Here is a 17,005-nt window from a genome sequence, read left to right as displayed (position 1 = left end):
TTGTGCATGCTTGTCAGCCCAGCACTCAGCAGCTGGAGGCGGAAGGATCTGACATTGAAAGCCGTTCTTGCTACATAGTGGATTGAAGTCTGTAATACTAACACATGGGGGGCTTGGACAAGAGGCTTGCTGCAAGTTTGAGGCTAAGCCTAAGGAATCATCTCTAGGCCACCAGAACAAGTCACACCAGATACAAAAATACCAAAGTTATCTTTTGTTGTTTATTGTCTCGTAGGGGAATAAAACTAGAAGCCAGGGGCTAGAGAGATGGTTAAGAGCACTCCCGGCTGTTCCAGAGGACCAGGGCTCAGTTCCCAGCACCCATGTCAGGTGGCTCACACAGTCACTAACTTCAGCTTCAGGGGATTCATACTCACCAGGTACATAATCACTCAGACATAAACACATAAATACATTTTTTAAAAATCTAGACTCTTTTTAAAATTGTTTGGTTTTGTTTTTGAGATGGGATCTCACTATGTAGCCCAACCATTACTTTTTTTTTTTTTTTTTTTTTAATGAAAAAAGTTTTGGAAGAGTTCTATGAAAATGAGTCTTATGACCCAGGTTTGGTGGCACATGCCTTTCATCCCAGCACTTGGAAGGTAGAGGCAAGCCGATCTTTGAGAGTTCAAGTTTGGGGCCAGCCTAGTCTACATAGAGAGTTCCAGGTCAGAAAGGAATACATTGAGAAATCCAGCCAATGTAGGATTTCAAAGCCAGACAAAAGAAGAATGGCAGAAAGATGAGTCTTTTGTAGCCCAGGCTGGCCTCAAAATAGCTATGTAACCAAGGATGATCTTGAACCCCTGCTCCTCTGGCCTCCCCATGGCTGAGTGCTATGATGACAAGTGTGATTCCTGAAGAACACAAAGTAAACATTCTCAAAGAAGTTTTTGCAAACTGGGTGTTGTGCTGCACTTCTTTAATCCAGTTCTTATAAATTAGAGGCCAATCTGGTTTACACAGAGAGTCCCAGGCCAGCCAGGGTTACACAGAGAGACTTTGTGTCTGTGGTGGTTTGAATTGGCACGGTCCCCATAGACTCCTGTGCTTGGCCATAGGGAGAGGCACTATTAGGAGGTGTGGCCTTGATGGAGTAGGTGTGGCTTTGGAGGAAGTGTGTCACTGTGGAGGTGGGCTTTGAGCTCTCCTATGCTCAAGCTTTGCCCAGTGTGGGACACCATCTCCCTCGTACAGCCTCCAGATCAAGATATAAAACTCTCAGCTCCTTCTCCAGCACCGTGTCTGTTTGCACACTGCTGTGCTTCCTGCCATGATGATAATGGACTAAACCTCTGAAATGGCAAGCCAGCCCCAATTAAATGTTTTCCTTTATGAGGGTTGCTTCGATCATGGTGTCTCTTTACAGCAATAAAACCCTAACTAAGAGTCTCTAGAACCAAAACAACACCAAAAGAGTAACCACTTGGATTTGTCACACTTTGTGACCACCAAATCACAAGATGGTTTCGCTCCAGGCATTTAAGGATGGTTCAACATATGTAAATTAATAAGGGGGAACACAACACATAAATAAGAACAGAAATCATGTTGGTATTCAGTAAAGGCCTTTAACGAATTCAACATCTACAATGCTAAAATGTTCCTGTTCTCGTTATAAATGGTTGTGAGCCACCATGTAGTTGCTGGGAATTGAACTCAGGACCTCCGGAAGAGCAGCCAGTGCTCTTAACTGCTGAGCCATCTCTCCAGCCCCCTAAAATTTAATGAAAATATTGTTTAAAAAATTCAACATTGGGGCTGGAGAGATGGTTCAGTGGTTAAGAGCACTGGCTGGTCTTGTAGAGGACCAGGGTTCAATTCCCAGCACTCACATAGCAGCTCACAACTGTCTGTAACTTTAAGAGCTGACATCCTCATACAGACACACATTCAGGCTAAAAACCAATGCACATTAAAAAAAAATCCAACATCCCTAGGGGTGATGGAGGCACATGCCTTTAATCCCAGGACTAGGGAAGCAGAGGCTGGTGGATCTCTGTGAGTTTGAGGCTAGTCTGGTGTAGAGAGTGAGTTCCAGGACAGCCATGGCTACACAAAGAAACCCTGTCTCAAAAAAAAAAAAAAAAAAACCAATTTTTTTCCAACCATTCTATTTTACCAGTAAAGACTCAGGAGCCAAATGTTTTGGTGAAAACCTCCTAGCTCGGAGAGGCAGGGAAAGCACCCAGCTGATCTTCCTTCTCAGCTCAGGTCCGGGTGAAAGAAAACTAAAATGCTTACTAGGTCAAGAGATAGCTCAGGAGGAAAAGGTCAAAAAACCCAAGGCTGAAGGCTTGCTAGCTCAAAGCCCCAAAAGCCAGGGAGCTGAGGAGCTAAAGCCAGAGCTTGAGCTAAAAGCTTTTTCTTCGTCTCCATGCTGTCTTAAATAACCCTCAACTCAAAGTCCCTCCTACTCTTTAATCCCTGTCAGCTGGTTTCTTGCTCTGCCTCTTGACCTAGGGTTAACTTTATTAAATCCTGTGTACAGAAAGCTCTTGAATTAAAGGTGTGTGCTGGGGCTGGGTGAGCCACACCATAATCGTCTGTTTATAATACACAGAAAGTTCTTGGAATAAAGATGTGTAATAGGAATCAACTACACCAAACAAGAAACAGGGTTTTACAGTTCACAATTTTTTTGGTTCACAAGGGGATCAAATATCCTGCAACATTTCCCCCTTTTTGTCTAAATAAAAGACTTTTTCTCTAACATCAATAACCTATATACTATCAGGTAAAAATTACATTCACAGTGTCTAGTCCATACATAATTAACAACCTTGAAGAAAGTATTCTACTATCTATCCTATATCTGTTCTATCTTGCTGAGTCCAGAGTTCTGTACCTAAATTACTTTGTATCAAAACTTGCAAAATCTATCAAAAACCATCTTCTAAACTATCTTTTCAAATTCTAAAGAACTTAATCGAATTGTGAGATTATAACTATTTAGTCTTTAACACCATCAGAAACCTGAGAAGGATAATTTTTATCTGAATAAACAGGAAGTACAGAGCAAGCAGCTTCTAAAACTATAGAAATGACAGAGACTGCTAGCTGGACAGTCACTCAAGATATCTCTATAATATTGGAGCATCATCTTCAGCCTTCTGGCTCAGAATATCTGACAAACTTTTCTGGGAAGCAGGTATTATGAAGGACTTGCCTACCTTGTCCTTGCAAAGCTCAGCACTCAACTTTCCTGAATCCAGTTTGTCCAGCATTCTGTCTGCAGCAGAAGCAAGGGCATTCCTTGCCCAATGGCTAGCTTGTTACATATGAAGCCATCTCCTAAAGGAGAATTTTTTGAAGCTCATCATCTTCTTCAAAGTCGAAAAGGGGTGGTGCCAGGAGCTGACATGTCTCATTGTCAAAATATTCTCAAATTAATAAAATATCTTTAAATGCCATATTCTACCGATCTCTGAGGTTTTTGAAGATCATCTATCTATCTCTAGTATATCTGAATTACTTCTTTCTAGCTATATACTGACTGATGAACTTAGAAAACATCTGTGTTTAACTAAGCTAATACCTAACAAAACCACAAATTTGATTCACTATTAGGTTGCATTTTTTTAAAGATTTATTTTTTTTTATGTAGTATTCTGTCTGCATGTGTGCCTACATGTCAGACAAGGGCACCAAATATCATTATAGATAGTTGTGAGCCACCATGTGGTTGCTAGGAATTGAACTCAGGACCTTTGGAAGAACAGCCAGTGCTCTTAACCTCTGAGTCATCTCTCCAGCCCCTAGTTTGCATTTCTTAATTATCCTAAACAGTTTATGATAGTAGCTTTCAAAAGGACTAGAACTTCACATTGTATTTTTAAGAATTACATAGGTACAAAAACTTAAAGAGTTGATACATAGTATGCTGTAACCAAAATATAACCTTAATTTTGTATCAATATAAAAATATCTATAAAAGTAGATTCAATAATCTACCCTTTTTCCTGTTGTTTCTATATTATTTATATACACCTCCCCTTTGTCTAAATAAAAAAAGGAATGACACAGTAAAACTATTTACAAAAAGTAAGCTTTTTTTTTTTTGCTAAGCTTTCCACGTTGTGCAGCTTGTTTGCATTTCAAGGCTGGTGAGCTGGCTCATCAGGGAAAGGTCTGAACACCAAGCCTGACAACATGAGTTCTGAGGACCTACAAGAAGGTCCATAGCTGTCCTCTGACCTTCGCTATACAACACCACACACACACACACACACACACACACACACACACACACACACTCTTACACTCACATACACTCACTCATGCACACACGAATGTAATTTTAAAATCATTCTGAGCTGGGGATGGTGGCACACAGCTGTAATCTTAGCTCTTGGTAGGGGGAGGCGGAAGGATTGCTACAAGTCCAAAGTTAGCCTGCTCTCTATAGTGAGTTCCAGCTTGGCTAAGGCTACACAGCGAGACTACATCACTAAAGGAGAGAGAGAGAGACACAGAGAGAGAGAGAACATCTCAAAAAGAGTGACCGCAGCGTTCCATGTGACTGACTTTAGGCGGATTGCTTGTAAAGCTGGCCCTGCTCCAGGGCCTAGATCTCTTCCCGGCCTGTGCTCCCACAATGCTTGCACAGTGCCTCCCTCCACTCCCTGCTTCTGGGCATCCACTCCATTCCCTCCACTCAGGCGTCTTCTGGTCTTCTCTTTCTGTCTTTGCGTACAGCTATGCCCCAGAAACCTGAAGGGGAGGTAGGGCCAAACAGATTAGTCCTGGGCCTCTAGAGAAAACATACTCAGACAGCGAAGAGGCTCTGCTCCACCTGCCGTGCTGGGCCAGCAGGACCCAACAAGCAGCTCTAACACCAACCTTGGAGGCAAATGGGGCGATAGTGAGCCCCTCCATGCAGAGGTTGCTCACAGCTCTCTTAGCTCCGCGTTCAGCCAGCGGACTCACCTCTGCTGTATACTGCTGTATCTTTTTAAATGCAAGCTCTCAGTCTGCAAAGCCTACCAAGGCATGACCCACGCATGGTAACAAGTCCCTCGGAGACACAGAATCTCGGGGCGTTGGCCGTACACAGGTGCTATAATCCTTGCCGATTCCAGAATAAAACATTCCCTTAATCATTCAGAAAGCCGCCAGCCCCCAGTTCCCAGTCCCTTGCGGTCACTAACCTGTCTTTCTGTCAGCTTAAAAAAAATGAAGATTTCCCTAGTCTAGACAGTTCATATAAATGGGACCCTATGACGTGATCATTTGTGTCTGGCCTCTTTCACTGAGCATGGACATTCTCAGGGGTCACCTGGGTGTGCTGTGGTAAAAGACCTTAATTCCTTCTTTTTCTCCTTTTCCTTGGTTTTTCGAGATGAGGTTTCTCTGTGCAGCCATGGCTGTCATAAAACTAGCTGTGTAGACCAGGCTGGCCTAGAATTCACAGGCATCCTCCTGCCTCTGCTTCCCGAGAGCTGGGATTAAAGGCGTGTGCCGCCGCTGCCCGGCTCTTAATTCCTATTTATGGCCAAGTAATATTTCATCTGTAAGGGCACCCTACATCTAGTTTTTCCATTTAGCTGCAGGGTGACCACGGCTCCTAATCAGCCTAGGTAGGGTGTGTTGGTGGTGGGAGGCCCTCTCACTATGACCTTGAACTGTCCCCGGATTGCTGTAGCCTTTCCCATCTGGGAAACAAACAGGACACCAAGGTTGAGCCTCGCAGTCATCTGCTTCACCTCTCAGACCTTCAAACAGACCGATATCCCGGTCTGCCCAGCTTCTGAGCAGCCCTCCTCGGGGCTGGCAGCATCACGGGGCACCTCTCTATCTGGAACATCACCGAGGCCTGGGGCCCTTCAACCCTACAGCACTTGCGCAACGGAAAAAGAAGGAACCGGTCTCCAGATAAGCGAATCGTTTCCCCAGGCGATCCGCCCCAGCACTGTGGAGGTGGGAGCTGGAGAGATTGTTCCCTGTGAGTGTGGGTGAGTGTGGCCAGGAGCTGTGGTGCCCACACTCCTCCCAGGTTAAGTCAGGGATGCCTGTTTGCCCTGACCCTTAAAGCTATTTCCTTTGTAAGCCACTGATGGTGAATCCAGACGCTTTGTGCTGGGGTGGGGGAGGTGACCAGGCTAGGAGCTGGGGGTCTGTGTGGGTAGGTAGGGTCGTTCAGGGTCAAGGTCGGCCAGACTGCAGGAGGAACTGGCCACTCTGGTGCCATTTATACTTGCAGAGGGTGAGAAGCTGCCCCTGGTCTGTGTAGGACTTGGGGGTGGGTTAGGGACCTCAGTGGGGCCCAGCATGCTGCCTTCCCTATAGGGCAGCAGGCTCTTCCAGATCCCTGCTCTGGGTCAGGTCAGTGTGAGCACCACACCCCTAGGTTATACGGTTTGCTAGAGACGAAGTCTTGCTATATATGTAGCCCAGGCTGGCCTCCGACTTGCAGCAGCTCTCATGCTCCAGCCCCACCCCACGAATTCTAGGATCACAGGTGAGAGCCAGGGGCCTCCTAATGCTAATTTTAAACTGCCGAAGGAATAGGTACTCACTGTGGGGTGAGAAAACCCCAAAACCGGAAATACAAAACTGCAAACAAACAAAGAAATAAATGGCTGTATTTCCTGGTCTTATTCATTTATTTGTTTGCTTATTTATTTATTTGGTTTTTCCAGACAGCCTTGGCCGTCTTGGAACTCACTTTGTAGACCAGGCTGGGCTCCAACTCAGAGATTCACCTAGCTCTGCCTCTAGAGTGCTGGGAATTAAAGGTTTCTCTCTCAAGGAGACATGGGTGCTGAAGAGTGCGCACTTGCAAATGGGTGCATAGGTCTGTGTGTGTGTTCACATGGGTGTGCAGTTGTGGGTGCCTGCGACTCCCTGGGGCTGCCCGACCCCAGGACCTGCCCTCTGCAGCTGCCTCGGAAGGCCGATGGGCTCGAGGGCCAGGCAGGGGGCCCTGCAGTGTGAGTTCAAAGGCAAGCACAGCGATTCTCCAAGGTCAAGGCCGTCAGGCAAGAGGAGGCCCCTCTCATCTGAAGAAAGGTCCAAGTCTGTTCCATGTGGGCCTCTGGCTGATTAGGTGAGGTCCGTCCCCTAGAGACTGTCCTCTGCAGGTGGGGCAATGGCTTTCTCTACGAAACCCATGCTGTGCCAGTGTAAGAGCCCTGGAACCCAGTTAAAAAGACAGATGTGGGGTCCTGGAGGGATGACTCTGTGGTTAGGAGCGCTGGCTGCTCTTCCAAAGGTCCTGAGTTCAATTCCCAGCAACCACATGGTGGCTCATAACCATCTCTAATGAGATCTGGTGCCCTCTTCTGACATGCAGACAGAGTACTGTATGTATAAATAAATAAATAAATAAATAAATAAATAAATCTTAAAAAAAAGAAAAGCCAGATGTGGTGGTGGTGTGTGCTGACGACCCCAGCACTAGTGTGAGGGAAGAGCCCAGGTAGCTCCCTGGGTTTGCGGGCCAGCCAGCCTAGCCTCATTGCTGAGCACCTTGGCCAGCAAGACATCCTGTCTGCAAAAAGGGCAGTGGGTTATCACTGCAGTTGACCTCTGACCTCTAAGTGACCATAAGTTGGGAGGGAGAGAGGGTGCCATATGTCTCCCATGTGCTGTTAACTCATGTATTAGTCTTGGACTTTGCATCCTTACAGAAGGTCCTGCCTAGCTTACCCTGCTATGGATGCGGAAGCCTTTGACTCTGCCGGGGCTGGCCTCTTTGTGACTCCCTGAGAGCAGACATGAGAGTGCCATTTCACAATCTCAGCAAGGGTGGGTGCCAAGGAGCTAGGTTCGGGGCTCCGTGGTGGCATGTTGGTGAAACATGTACAAGGCGATTGGTTCGGTTCCCAGAATGCCAAGCAAAAATAGAGCAGTTGCCAAAATGTGAGATCTGCCTGTTCTGAGAAATGAGTAATGGGCCTTGGGATCTTTTCGTTTTTGTTTTGGAGCATGTCCTGCACATAGCCCAGGCTGGCCTTAAACTCACTGTTTTCCTGCTTCAGCTTCCCAAGTATTGCAACTAAAGGCTTGAATGTAGGAGGTTCTTGGGATAGTCTTAATTTGCATTTCCGTCAGTCACTCATTCATATGTTTACGGTACCCAGGATGAACCCAGAGTCCTGTGTTTGCTGGGCAAATGGCCTTCCTCTGGGCCATGCCTAGGCCCTTAATTCACATTTTTTTTTTTGTTATGAATAATGCAGAGCCTTTTGCGTTTCCTTTTTCATGCACTCTCCTTTCACTCTGCCTGGTTTTCTGTTAGTCTTTTAATAAATTGAGCTGAAGAATTTCTACTAGCACATCTTCAAAACAAAAAAGCCAGGCTGGCCAGATGGCTCAGTGGGTGAAGTGCCTGCAGCCAAGCCTGCTGACCTAAGTTTGATTCCTGGGCTCCAGACGGTGAAAGGAGAGAACTGACTCCTGCAGGTTGTCCTCTGAGCTCCTCAGGCGTGCTGTGCTGTGGCTCTCAAGCACACGCAAACACACAAATTAATAGAAGTAACAAAACGAAATGTAGGGCTTTGGTGTTACATGCTTGTAATCCCAGAAGGCAGAGGGCAGAGGCATGAGGATTGCAGCAAGTGCCAGGCCAGCCACAGCTACACAGTGAAACCCTGGTTCAAAGGAACCACAAAATAAAATGAACAAAGCAGAATAAAACCCAGCCAAACCAGCAACTGGTCTTGCTGGCGTGTGATCGGCACCTGACAGGACCCATGGACTCACGCCTGGGGTTTACTATATTTCATGAGCCCTGCAGCCATCAGCTCCATCCGTTTCAGGAGCATGTCACCACTGCATAGGAAACTCCTACCGTCAGCAGTCACTCTGGCATCCGGGCCTCTGTCAGCCCCAGGTGACCACGGGGCTGTTTTCTGCCCCTGTGGACTCGCCTTTTCTGGACATTTCATAGAATGGACTTCATAGAAATGAAGTCACACAATGTGTGGCGTTTGTGTCTGGCCCCTGTTCCCCAGCGCGGTGAGCCAGGCCTCCCGTGTCTGCTTCCCAGGCGCTGACACTGCAGGGCTGTATGGCCACCATGCCCAGCTGAAGCACGTTTGGGTGTGTACGTGTTTACATGCGCGGCGTCTTGTGGGAGCAGATGCACATTTGTGAGCTCATGCATGTGGAGACTACCTCCCTAGGAGCTGCCCGCTTTGCTTTTGTGAAACAGGCTCTCTCAAGGCCCTTGGGGACTTGCTGATAAGCTACGCTGCTTGGCGGTGAGCCCTGGGACACACCTGTCTCTACATCTCAGGCACGGGGGCAACAGGAGCATGTCTGTGATTGGCATTCTGTGTGGGTTCTCGGGAGCTGGTCAGAGGTCTTCACGTTTATACAGCGGCTCTTTTACCCACTGAGCTATCATCCTAGTACAGGTTTATTGTTTGATTGATGACCGATTGATCGATTGAGACAGTCTTTCTCTGTAACCCTGACCAGCCTGGAACTGTTTGTACAGGCTGGCCTTGAATTCACAGAGGTCTACCCACTTTTGCCTCCTAAGTGCTGGGACTAAAGGCGTATACCACCATCCCTAGTTTCTATGGTATTTTGTTTATCTAGGGTCTCACTTTGTAGCCCAGGCTGGCTAGACTTCTCTGTATAGCCTAGGCTGGTCTCCAACTCAAGGAAATCCTCCTGTCTCAGCTTCCTGAGTGCCGGGATTACAGGACCCAGTCGCCATGCCTAGCTTCCAACCAGCGTTTACTGAGAGCCCACTGCATGCTGGCATCAGCAGGAGCTAGAGGCTTCCGGATTCTGTTGGATGCTCTGGGCTCTGCAAACTGCATGTTCTTTATCTGTGGGGCCGAGACCGCCACCCAGGTACCACCTGCCACAGAAACCAGCCAGACATGGGGCAACTCCAAGCCCATGTTGGTTCTGCCCTCAGGGACAGCCCAACCCACAGAGTCTGAGGGACAGTCTAACACTTTCACCACCTGGTGCCTCCTCCTTTCTACCACCCACCAAGACCTTGAATACCGAGCCATTTTCACTCTGCAGCCTCAGGACCTTTCTGCTTCTTGTTTCCTCTGCCTGGAATTTCTCCACCTCTTTCCCGTCATAAACTCCAGGTATCAACATCCCTTCTGCTTGCTCTCTGTCCCTGGCACTTTCGCAACAGTGTAATGATCTCATTCTGTAATGATCTCATTCATCACCTTGTCACTGGTCCTGCCAGCTTGATTAATAATGAAACCCACTTGTACACTGGGAGTGCCAGGGAGACGGTTCAGTGGTTAGAGCACTTGTTGTGCAATGGTGAGGGCTTGAATTCGGATCCCTGGTACTCAAGTGAAAGCTGGGCATGGCAGCGTGTGCCTGTAATCCCAGCCCTGGGTGATGGAGACAGGTGGATCTCACAGACTCACTGGTTAGTCACTCTAGCCTAGTCAGTGAGAGATTGTGTCAATAAAATAAAATTAAAGTAGAGAACAGATTGAGGACAACATTCCCACGTCAACCTCTGGCCTCTCCATGCACTTACCTAGGCAAATGCACCCTCAACACACACACACACACACACACACACACACACACACACACCACTTTGTTTTTTGGGTTTTTTTTTTTTTTTTTTTTTGAACTCCTGATCCTTCTGTCTCCAAGTTCTGGGATGACACATGTGAGAGCTGATGCAGAGCTGGGGATGGAGCCCAAGCTTCATGCCTTCCAAGCACCTCACAGGCCAAGCTGTAGCCCCAGCCTACACAAGGGGGTTTAAATATTTCACTGCAGACATTCTTCGGCGTTGCAGTGCTTCCAGAGTTTTTAGAGAATCCATTCTCTGTAACCCAGGGCTCCACAGGCTGGGCCTGGGATGTGCTGTGCAGAGGGAGAGTGTCACACACTCACTGCTTCCTGCTGGCCTTGGGATAGCCCTCAGGACAGTGCTTTTCGGTTCGTCAAAGATTTCAAACATTTGAAAGAGCAGACTGTACTTCAGACACGGGCTTGCTTCTAGCACCCTGAGTCATCTCTCATACGTCCAGCATCTGCTGTGCTGACTGGCTGTGTATCTGTCTGTCTATCATCATCTATTTATATCTACAATCTATCTGCCTGTCTATCCATTATCCACCAACCAACCAATCATCTGGCACCTATCAACCATCCACTCCTCTTTCTGTTGCTCTATCTCCCCAGCACCTATTACGTATCATCAGCTTTGCCTACCCATTCATCTGTCCATCCACCTAGCTATCCGTCACCTATCTATCACCTGCTTATCTTGCCATCCTTCCCGCTGTCATCTTTATACCACCTATCCATCTATCCACCAATCTATTCATCCATCATATATCTACTTATTTGTCTACCAATGCATGCATTTATCCATTTATCATCTATCTACCTATCCATCTACCCACCGTCTGTCTACCTATCTACTTACTATCAACTGATCTGTCATCAGTCTATCAATGTCTGAAAGCAAACATCCCTAGGGATTTCCCAGCTTTCTCCTCTGGGAAGTGACCTGCCACTCACACGAGATGGAGACAGGAAGACCAGGGGTTCTAGACCATGCTCAGCTATAAAGTGAGTTTTAGATCCATTGGGCTAGGTGAGATAAAAACAAAACAAACATGGAGCTGGAGAGATGGCTCAGTAGTTAAGAGCACTCATTCTGGCGGAGTCCCGGGGTTCAATTCCCAGCGCACACATGGCAGTTCACATCATCCATGACTCTAGTTCCGGGGGATCTGACTCCCTTTTCTGATCTCTGAAGACACCAGGCATACCTGTGCTTGCAAACATAAGTGGGGACAAAACACTCATACACATATAAATACATATATACACACATACATATATTCTTAAACAATTAAGAACAAAAATAAATAAACAAGACCAAAAGGAATAATTAGTCCAGTCTGTGAATGGATCAGATGGACATGCTTCCGTTTCCGGGGAGGACCACTGGAGGCTGCAGGCTTCTGATGGGTTTTACCAGGTTCCACAGACAGCCGTGGGGCCTCTGGCAGGATGAGCTAAATAGCTCCTTGTTTGTAAAAATTATTAGATTTTATTTGTTGTGTGTGTGCATGTATGTGGACATGCACATGGCATGGCACACATGTGGAGGTCAGAGGTCAAGTCCCGGAAGTTGTTTTTTCCTTCCACCTTGGGGTTTGGGGAATCAGACTCAGGTCATCAGGCTAGGTTGCTTTTACCCACTGAACTATCTTCAGGGCCTTCGTTTAAGAAGAGTAGACACCCTGTTTACAGGCCGCTTCATTTCTTCACCCTGATCTATGGTTCTCCCCCCTACGCGCCCCAACTTTACCACCCCTCGAGGGACATTAAGTTTGGCCACTGTGCTGGGCCAGGTGGCAGGCAGAGGCAGCACTGGTCTACTAGGCCTTGAGCACTAGGCACCATAGCACCATTCAGGTTCATTCAGCCCTGCAACCTAAAGACTCTCAGCTGGGAAACCACAACCAGCGCTTCAAGGGCCTCTGGAATTCTGACATAAGGAAGATTTAAAAAAAATAGCCATGGGGCTGGAGAGGTGGCTCCTCCAGAGAACACACACACACATACACACACAATTTAAACCTAGGATATTTTTTTTTAACTTAAGAATTCCAGCCAACATATGTGTGGCTGTCGCTCTTGCAGAAGTCAGGGAGTGCTTAGTGCTGCTTTCTACCAGAGGGAAGGTGCTGCAGAATACTGTCCTGTGAGCGGGAAGGCCATTACCATTTCAGTCAGAGCAGCTGTGACTACCAGCAAGCGACCCCCAGTGAGCTGCAGAGATGGTTCAGCAGTTGAGAGCACTGACTTCTCGTGCAGAGGACCCGACTTCAGTTCTAAGCACCCACATCTGGTGATTCACAACTACTTAAAACTCTAGTTCCAGGGTCTTCTGACTGCTGTGGGTGCCAGGCATGGACAGACATATGCTTACATGCAGGCAAAATGTTCGTGCACATGAATAAATATATTTTAAACATTTTAGACTTAGTTTTATCTTATATGTATGAGTGTTTGTCTCCATGTATGTATGAGCACCGTACTTATGGCTGGTGTCTGTGGAGGCCAGAAGAGGGCATCAGATCCCCGGAACCAGAGTCACAGATGCTTGTGAGCCACCATGCGGGTGCTGGGAAATGAACCCTGGTCCTCTGTTAGAGCAACAAGTACTCTTAACTGCTGAACCCTCTCTCCAGCCCATAAATGGATAACTCTTAAAGAAAGGTGGGCCTGCTGGTGTTCTCTTGTAAGAGGATGAAGGTTAGATGCCACCTGAGATTTAGCTGCTCTTCTGTGTCTTGCTGTTCACCTGGTCTGGTCAAATTAGTGAGCTAGCTTCAGCAAGAGACGGTCTCAAAAAATAAAGCGGAACATGATTGAGAAAGACCCCCAGTGCTGAGCTCTGGCCTCCATACACACACAACCATTTATATGCACAGGACACCACACACACAAAAAATCCCTTTCTTAAAGTAAGCGTGTGTGTATATGTATGTGTGTGTGTGTGTGTGTGTGTGCTCCCATACATGCGCGAACGCACATCTGTGGAGCCCAGACAAAGGCAGCAGATCCCCTTTGAGCTGGAGCTAAAGGTGGTTGTGAGCTGCTTGGTGCGGGTGCTGGGAACAGAACTCTGGTCTTCCGGAAGAGCAGCGAGTGCTTGGAACAGGATCTGTCCACCCTTGCATGCCTGACCCTCTTCTGTGGGTGTTCGGGCTCAGGGATCACAGGCCCCTGCTCAGCATGTCTGGTTAGCAACTGCTTATGGGAAGATGATCCTCCTTAGGTGGGAAGGGGAGACCCGCCCTGAGCCGGGGTCCACCCTGCAGAAAAGAAAATGAGCTGAACATCAGCATTCACCTCTCTGCTTCCTGCCTGGGTGCAATGTGACCTTTTGCTCCTGTCACCTCTCCTTCCTGCCATTGTGACTGCACCAGGACGGACTTTGTCCCTTAAACCCTGAACTAAAAGAAATCCTTTCTTCCCCCTGGAAGTTGCTTTTGTAAGGTATTCTTTCACAGTAACAAGAGAACTAATTGACCTGTGCCCCATCCAAGATACAACCCCAGTGACCTAACTTCCTCCTGCCAGGCTCCACCTACCAAAGGGTTCAGTGCCTCCTGCTAGTGCCACCACCTTGGGACTCAAACTTTTGATCTGTGGACCTTTAATGGGCATGGGAAAATCCAAGCCATAAAGCTGCCCGTGTTTTACTCTATAACTAGGGGAACGTTTGCTGATCCAGAATCACGCCTCACCCGGAGCTAACTTGTTAGACACACCTGCTCTGCAGCCTGTTTTGTGAATTCCACAGCCCTTCCTTCAGGGTTTGGCTTTACAGCACTAGGCAGGGAAGGGTTCCAGCCAGGCAGTTTCTCTTCCCAGAAGCATCCAGGTGAAAGAAACATGGTCGTTTTCTACGAATTGTTTACACATTCCGGCCTTCACAGCCCCCTCAAGCACACTACGCCCCTTCCATCTGGGTGGCTCAAGCCAGGCTGCAGAGGGGCTTTGAGCCACCAGTCTGCAGCTTCCTTACCAAGGAGTCCTGGGACTTCTTAGATAGCCCCTCTAAAGGTAGGTGTGTGTGTGTGTGTGTGTGTGTGTGTGTGTGTGTGTGTGTGTGTTTGCATGCCTGTGTTTTCATAGGACTTAATCTCCAATTCTGCTTTTGCCAAGGCTGGGCCCCACCCTCTTGTCCTAGGTCCTGGTCCATCCTACCCCATAAGGCCCCACAATATCATAAACTTGGGTGTGGCCAGTGGGCAGTGTATACACCTACCACCTACCATCCCAACACTGGAGAGGCTGAGAAAGGAGGAGTGTTTCGAGGCTAGCTTGGGTAGGTAGGGAGACCCCATGCTAAGTAAAACTGCAACAGTAGGCTCAGTGCAGATAGCAAAAAACAATCCTGTTCTTCCGGAGAGCCTAATGGCTTTAAGGGCTCTGGGTGAGGAAAGGAGAGGAAGAGCGATTGCCTAATGCCAGCCTGGCCCTAGGAGACACATGCAGCTTTACAGCGGCTGATGGACAGGATTTGGAAGGGCAGCGAGGTGGACTGCAGCCCCTGGCACCTGCCCATGCGCACTGCAAGGGGGATGGAGCTGCAGCTCGGAGCCGGTGGGAAGCGAGAGTCCTGTGAAGGAGCATCTGTTTGTGGTCCGGTCCCCAGCCTCAAACCCAGAATGTGTTCTGATGAGGTCAGGATCCCAAGGAGATGGGCAGAAAGCCCCACCTCACCCCCATGAGCACCCAGTACCCAGGAGCCTCCCTGCTGTGTCTCCTGAGCCTGGCCACTGCCCTCCTGGTCACTGTCCTTTGTGTACTAGGGTGACATCTTTTTGGTTTTCTGTGGTGTCTTGGTATGTAAGGCGGCCTCAACACAGTGTGTTCTGTTATCTGTGGTGTGTGTGTTTGCATGTTCATGTAGCATGAACATGTTGCATGTGACACACATTGGTGTGGAGGTTGGAAGAAACTTAGTAGAATTGGTTCTTTCTACCTTATGTGGGTTCCAGGCCTTGAAGCCTTGTCTTCAGGCTTGTGCAGTCAGTGCTACTGAGTCATCTGAAAGGCCTTGGCTGGCCCCAAGCTCACAGGGATCTGCCTACCTCTGCACCCCAAGTGCTGGGAGTAAAGGTGGGTGCCGCCAAGCCTGGCTTTCTGCTTCTGCCCCCTCTCCCCCACCTTTTGAGATAGGGTCTCACCATGTAGAGTGCTGACCTTGGAACTCCCTGTGTGGACCAGGTTAGCCTTGAACGCAGAGATCCGTCTGTCTCTGCCTTCTGAGTGCTGGGCTAAAGGCATGTACCACTATGCCCAACTCTCTCTCTTGTGTTTTCCATTCAAGGTCTCTCTCGCTCTGAATCTGTAGTGCACAAAGTCAGCTAGATAGGATGTGAACCCCAGGGGTCCTCCTGGCTCTGCACCCTGAACACTAAGACAACTGATGTGTTGTCATGCCAAGCTTTAAAAAAAATTACATTTGTGTGTGTGTGTGTGTGTTGGACACATGTGAGACTGGGCATGTTTGTGGAAGTAAAAAACTAAGTTGGAGAAATCAGTCTCTCCTCTATGTGGGTTCTGGGATAAAACTTCGGTTGTCAGGGCCCTGGCACCTTTACCGGCTGAGCTGCCTTGCCAGTGCGCACCTGGCTCTTTATTTAGGTTCTGGATCAAACTCAGATCCTCATGGATCCTCATGGATGTGTGGCAAGAAGGGTGTTGACTAAGCCATCTCCCCAGCCCCACGCTTTTACTTTAAAATGAATGACCTAATGACCTTTGCTCAGAAATCATTTCCTGAGACAATGTAGCAAAATGTTGCCAGCCATTCGTGTTCACCGGCAGCTGGGAGAGCGGAGGGGCTAGGCCTCATCCCTGTGTTCTTGGAGCTCCAGGACCCCACGGGAGAACTGCCTCCCTGAAGCCATGCCCTGGATGAAAGGGAGGAAGGCGACATATTTCTAGACTCAGGCAGCTGTGCTTCTGCCCTTGGAGGCGCTGAGCCATCAAGACAGGGTGGCGGCTGCCCTGGAATTGGGTCAAAGGGCACTGTGCCTTCCAAATGTGCTTGTGTTATCTTGGGAGGTGCCGCAGGTCTGGGGTGTGGACATGTTGGAGGAAAAAGCACAGCAGCTGTTGCTGCTGTGAGCACTGGTCCCCAGAGCTATGTGCAAAGGGAGGAGTAGGGTCCACAGTGCCTGGGACAGACCCTTTGTCAGCCCTACAGCCACCATGAACCCTGCCACTGTCACAGTACGGCCCACCCGGGGAGTGCTTTGACTGAGGGCCGGGCCCAGCTGGGTGTCTGTAGACAGGGGTCTCTCCTGACAGGACCTTCCTGGGGTGACCTCACAGATAGTAGCTGCATTTCACTGGAGAGGGTGTTTAAGCTGTCCATGAGGGCCACATCTGCTTCACCGGTAGACTGGAACTGGGGATCTTTATTTATTTTCGAGACAGGGTCTCCTGTCACGATTGGCCTCAAATTTCCCATAGAGCCAAAGCTGGCCTTCAACTTCTGATCCTCTCGCTT

Source organism: Psammomys obesus, unplaced genomic scaffold (genome assembly GCF_907164565.1).
Source record: "Psammomys obesus unplaced genomic scaffold, mPsaObe1.curated_primary_1811, whole genome shotgun sequence".
NCBI classification, from domain to species: domain Eukaryota; kingdom Metazoa; phylum Chordata; class Mammalia; order Rodentia; family Muridae; genus Psammomys; species Psammomys obesus.
This window is presented reverse-complemented; position numbering follows the sequence as displayed.